The sequence below is a fragment of the Narcine bancroftii genome, chromosome 2 (genome assembly GCF_036971445.1).
Source record: "Narcine bancroftii isolate sNarBan1 chromosome 2, sNarBan1.hap1, whole genome shotgun sequence".
NCBI lineage: Eukaryota > Metazoa > Chordata > Chondrichthyes > Torpediniformes > Narcinidae > Narcine > Narcine bancroftii.
This window is the reverse complement of record NC_091470.1, coordinates 97,292,018-97,298,017: the sequence shown is the minus strand read 5'-3', so window position 1 is coordinate 97,298,017 and position 6,000 is coordinate 97,292,018. Positions and strand designations below refer to the sequence as shown.

Below are 6,000 nucleotides of genomic sequence, written 5' to 3'. Positions count from 1 at the left end.
CATCAACTCCCCCTCCGTCCAGCCATTTGAATCTATACAGGTTTCAAGGTGGACGGGAAACTTTTCCACTTCCTGCAGGTGCCCTTCAGGGTTACTAATGGTGTTTCTGCTTTTCAGAGAGTAATGGACCAGGATGGTGGAGAAGCACGAGCTGACGGCAACATTCCCCTACCTCGACAATGTCACCATCTGTGGCCATGACCAGCAGAACCATGTTCTGCATACAGCCAAGTCCCTCAACTTGACGTACAACAAGGACAAATGCGTGTTCAACACAGAGCGCCTGGCCCTTCTTGGATGTGTCGTGGCGCATGGTGTCATTGCCCCCGACACTGACCGCATGCGACCACTCATGGAGCTTCCAGTCCCAAACTCCCTGAAGGCGCTTAAGAGGTGCTTGGGGTTGTTCTCATATTATGCACAATGGGTGCCCAACTACGCCGATAAGGCCCACCCCCCTAATCCGTACGACCCCCTTCCCATTATTGGCGGAGGTCCAGGCTGCTTTTGACCAAATTTGAGGAGACATCGCTAAGGCCATGATGCATGCCATGGATGAATCCGTCCCCTTTTAGGTGGAAAGCGATGCCTCTGATTTTGCACTGGCCACCACATTAAACTAGGCAGGCAGGCCTATTTTTTTCCCGCACCCTGCATGGTCCTGAACTCTGGCACTCCTCCATCAAGAAGGAGGCTCAAGCTATCATTGAAGTGGTGTGCCACTGGCGGCACTACCTAGCCGGTAAAAGATTTACCCTGTTGACTGACCAGAGGGCAGTGGCCTTCATGTTCAGTGCCAAAACAACGGGATAAGATCAAGAATGACAAGATTCTGAGGTGGAGGATTGAATTATCCATCTACAACTATGATATCTTGTACCGGCCGGGTAAGCTCAATGACCCCCTAGATGCTCTATCCCGAGGGACGTGCGCCAGCACGCATCTCGACTGTCTCCAAATCTTGCACGACAATCTGTGTCACCCCAGAGTACCAAGGTTGTACCATTTTGTCAAGACACGAAACCTCCCGTACTCTCTCGACGATGTCCAGACACTGCCAGATCTGCACTGAGTGTAAGCTACTGGCCAGAGAAGGCACAGCTCACCAAGGCCACTCGACCTTTCAAGTGACTCAGTGTCGACTTCAAGGGCCCCCTCCCAACCACAAATAGGAATGCCTACTTCCTGACGGTGGTGGATGAATTTTCCAGGATCCCCTTTGCAATCCCCTGCCCGGATATGACCTCAGCTATGGTTATTAAGTCCCTGATGACCTCTTCAGGTATGCCGACTATATTCATAGTGACCGGGGGACCTCGTTCATGAGTGAGGAGCTGCTTCACTACTTCCTGACCAGAGGCATAGCCACCAGCAGGACCACCAGCTATAACCACAGAGGTAATGGCCTGGTGGAAAGGAAGAATGGCACTGTCTGGAAGGCAATGTTCCTAGCCCTCGGTTCCAAATATTTGCCAGTCTCCCGCTGCAGGATGTCCTGCCCGAAGCTCTCCACACCATCCGGTCATTACTGTGCACTGCTACTAACACCATCCCGCATGAACGCCTCTTTGCATCGGTAAATGGTTCCTCCATCCCTCCCTGGCTGACAACCTCAGGGCCGGTTCTGCTTCGGAAGCACGTCAGGGGCCATAAGACGTATCACTGGTTGAAGTGGTGCACCTCATACATCCAAACCCTCAATATGCATTTGTGAGGTACCCAGATGGCCACAAGGACACTGTGCTAATACGAGACCTGGCAAGGGCTGGAGACCCTGAGACTGCCTTGCCGGCTACTGACCATGCCGCGGACCCAATTGTGCTGCATCAGAGCACGACCCTGGAGTCTGAGCTGCCTGCATTGCAGCTGGACGTCCAGGCATCTACCCCCTCGTGCAGCAGCAGAGGACCCCCCCAGCACTCCGGGAGTCCACCGCCAGCACCCCAACCCTGACAGTCCCTGCAGCAGATGCTCCCCTGTTGGTCCCCTTTCAAGAGGAGCGCCGTATGGACACGCCGGTTCCACGGTGGTCCGGCAGACAGAGGAGGCTGCCCGTGTGGCTCAACCTCTAGCCGTCTGCTTCTCCCGCCCTTTTGTAATAAGTGTTAATACTACTGCTGTTGTTCTTACTGTACTGTCATGGTAATGGTTATTGCTGTTATTACCCCCGATTTTGCTGTCTGTTTTCCGGTGGGTTCCACTTTTAAAAAAAAGAGTGGGTGAATGTAGTGATATGATTATGTGTACTGGCTGGCCCGCCCTCCAGGTATCTTCCTGCCTTGGCTCCTCCCTTAGTCCTGCCCATGTGACCCCGGGCCGTAAAGGTCGAGTCCCCTCTCCTTCCCGCTCATTCCTAGCCTTTGACCCAGGCCAGCAGTCTCTAGTACAATAAAGCCTATCGTTCCCCTCAGTCTTTGTCTGTGTCATTATTAGGGCTACTGAGAGCACCCAAGGCACACTTTACTTGTGTACCTGCAGGAGTCATCTGCTGGTTCAGGTGCTCCTGTTGCGGCCTCCTCTGCTGATTGGAGAGAGTGGACTCAGACTGGGAGATCAGTTCCCTCAGCCCCTTTACTCTGTCCGCATCAGTTATGGGGGAATCTCCCAGTGGCCAACCATTTCAATTCTGCGCCCCATTCCTGCACTGATATGGTCTCAAGGACTGTCACCCATAAGTTGGAGGAGCCACACCTTACATGTAGTTTCTGTCTGGGCACTCTCCAACCATTGACATCAACTTCTCTGGCTTCTGTCAGCCAACTCCCTGTTCTCCCTCTCTTCCACATACTCTTTCTTTCCTCCAGCTCTTCACCACCTTCTCTCTTCAATCACAGAGCTTTCCCCCTCCTCTTGTTTGCTGGTGTGCCCTCCCTGCCTGTGGGCCTGCACTCCTCCCCCTGCCCCTCCACCATTTTGTTTGGGTAACTGCCTTCATTTTGCTCGTACCTTGATGAAGGGCTCCAGCCCAAAACGTTGGTTCTGTATATTTATCTTTGCTACATAAAGTGCACTTCTTGACCTGCTGAGTTTCTCCAGCATTGTTTTTTTTATATTGAAGCTAAGTATAACCACTGTAAAGGCTCTGCGGGGATAAACTACAGTCTCAGACCATTAGAACAGGCCACAGTCATCTCCTGTTTGGAAATAGTCCCCATTTTAAGCCCACTTTGTCACTCCCCCATACCATACCATAACCCCTGCTCTTTTTCCACAATATCACTTGTCATTTTCATCTCCTGCTATACCAGGCCTCATATACAGCTGGACCATCCCATCCAGATTCCATCTCAGCTGTATACTGATTTATTGGATATAGTTTCATGAATAAAATATATTTTTAAAATTAAAACCGTCTTCTTCATTCTGAGGAACCTAATGCTTCTCTCAATCACTGAAGTCCAGAATTAACCTGAACAATTTTGGCATCTAAGTAATGACAACATCAATGAACGAACAGAATATTGACAAATACAAAGGGGTTTTTTATGCTCAATATCAATAAGCATAGAATTGATATTTTATCTATTATTTTACACTTAATTATACTCTTAAAACTGTTGTTCTTGGAACTTGATGGACCTTAAAACTCTGGAGATGTGGTTGAGAGTTGCTCAGTTTGACACAAGAAGCTGCATTTAATTACGAGAGAGGTGCAAATAAATTTGATGCGGGTATCAGAATGAGGCCACATTAAAGCACTTAGCTACTTCCAGCACAATGAGTGAGACCAAACATCTTTCATACAACGAGCAAGCCCTTCAAAACTTCTGCCTCGCTTTCCGGCGCCATGTCAGTGCGGGGCAAAGCTCGGCTGCCAGTCGCGCATGCTCACTCCGCGAGAAAGCCGCGAATTGCCCCGCAGCAAGATGACAGCTCAGCGTGGCCAGGGTTCGGAGTGAGAAGTGATTTGCGAGCGGAAGGGGAGACAGGAATTCGGTCGGGGAAGAGAGGACCAGGAAAGAGCAGACGATCGGTTCAGGTACCAGGCGAGAGGTTCAACACGCGTGCAGGTAACTGCGGCCTAGTGAAGGATGAGGATTGTGCTGCAGCTGGAGTTGGCTGCAGGCGAGGCCGTACACCCTGTACCAGCTCCCCCCACGCCCTTGTAAGAGCCCCTTCCTCCCTCATTCCCTCCCGCACCCCTTCCCCCTCCCTCCCGCACCCCTTCCCCCTCCCTCCCGCACCCCTATCCCCCCCTCCCGCACCCCTATCCCCCCTCCCTCCCGCACCCTTTCCCCCTCCCTCCCGCACCCCTTCCACCTCCCTCCCGCACCCCTTCCCCCTCCCTCCCGCACCCCTATCCCTCTCCCTCCCGCACCCCTTGCCCCCTCCCTACCTCCCGCACCCCTTGCCCCCTCCCTACCTCCCGCACCCCTTGCCCCCTCCCTCCCTCCCGCACCCCTTGCCCCTTGCCCCCTCCCTCCCTCCCGCACCCCTTGCCCCCTCCCTCCCTCCCGCACCCCTTGCCCCCTCCCTCCCTCCCGCACCCCTTGCCCCCTCCCTCCCTCCCGCACCCCTTGCCCCCGCCCTCCCTCCCGCACCCCTTGCCCCCGCCCTCCCTCCCGCACCCCTTGCCCCCGCCCTCCCTCCCGCACCCCTTGCCCCCGCCCTCCCTCCCGCACCCCTTGCCCCCTCCCTACCTCCCGCACCCCTTGCCCCCTCCCTACCTCCCGCACCCCTTGACCCCTCCCTCCCTCCCGCACCCCTTGCCCCCTCCCTCCCTCCCGCACCCCTTGCCCCCTCCCTCCCTCCCGCACCCCTTGCCCCCGCCCTCCCTCCCGCACCCCTTGCCCCCGCCCTCCCTCCCGCACCCCTTGCCCCCTCCCTCCCGCACCCCTTGCCCCCTCCCTACCTCCCGCACCCCTTGCCCCCTCCCTACCTCCCGCACCCCTTGCCCCCTCCCTACCTCCCGCACCCCTTGCCCCCTCCCTACCTCCCGCACCCCTTGCCCCCTCCCTCCCTCCCGCACCCCTTGCCCCCTCCCTCCCTCCCGCACCCCTTGCCCCCTCCCTCCCTCCCGCACCCCTTGCCCCCTCCCTCCCTCCCGCACCCCTTGCCCCCTCCCTCCCTCCCGCACCCCTTGCCCCCTCCCTCCCTCCCGCACCCCTTGCCCCCTCCCTCCCTCCCGCACCCCTTGCCCCCTCCCTCCCTCCCGCACCCCTTGCCCCCTCCCTCCCTCCCGCACCCCTTGCCCCCTCCCTCCCTCCCGCACCCCTTGACCCCGCCCTCCCTCCCGCACCCCTTGCCCCCGCCCTCCCTCCCGCACCCCTTGCCCCCGCCCTCCCTCCCGCACCCCTTGCCCCCGCCCTCCCTCCCGCACCCCTTGCCCCCGCCCTCCCTCCCGCACCCCTTGCCCCCGCCCTCCCTCCCGCACCCCTTGCCCCCCCTCCCTCCCGCACCCCTTGCCCCCCCTCCCTCCCGCACCCCTTGCCCCCCCTCCCTCCCGCACCCCTTGCCCCCTCCCTCCCGCACCCCTTGCCCCCTCCCTCCCGCACCCCTTGCCCCCTCCCTCCCGCACCCCTTGCCCCCTCCCTCCCTCCCGCACCCCTTGCCCCCTCCCTCCCTCCCGCACCCCTTGCCACCTCCCTCCCTCCCGCACCCCTTGCCCCCTCCCTCCCTCCCGCACCCCTTGCCCCCTCCCTCCCTCCCGCACCCCTTGCCCCCTCCCTCCCTCCCGCACCCCTTGCCCCCTCCCTCCCTCCCGCACCCCTTGCCCCCTCCCTCCCTCCCGCACCCCTTGCCCCCTCCCTCCCTCCCGCACCCCTTGCCCCCTCCCTCCCGCACCCCTTGCCCCCTCCCTCCCGCACCCCTTGCCCCCTCCCTCCCGCACCCCTTGCCCCCTCCCTCCCGCACCCCTTGCCCCCTCCCTACCTCCCGCACCCCTTGCCCCCTCCCTACCTCCCGCACCCCTTGCCCCCTCCCTACCTCCCGCACCCCTTGCCCCCTCCCTACCTCCCGCACCCCTTGCCCCCTCCCTACCTCCCGCACCCCTTGCCCCCT

At 59.1% G+C, this 6,000-nt stretch overlaps 1 protein-coding gene across 2 annotated transcripts in view; it reads left to right on the top strand.

The window, feature by feature from the left end:
• The first annotated feature begins 3,845 nt into the window (after window positions 1–3,845).
• Window positions 3,846–6,000, top strand: part of polr3d (polymerase (RNA) III (DNA directed) polypeptide D) — a 32,715-nt gene continuing 30,560 nt past the window's right edge. The window contains exon 1 of one of the 2 annotated variants that reach the window (XM_069917583.1): window positions 3,846–4,010. The gene's annotated coding sequence lies outside the window, so the exon portion shown is untranslated. The remainder of the gene's footprint in view (window positions 4,011–6,000) is intronic. The other variant, XM_069917581.1, reaches the window with a different exon arrangement.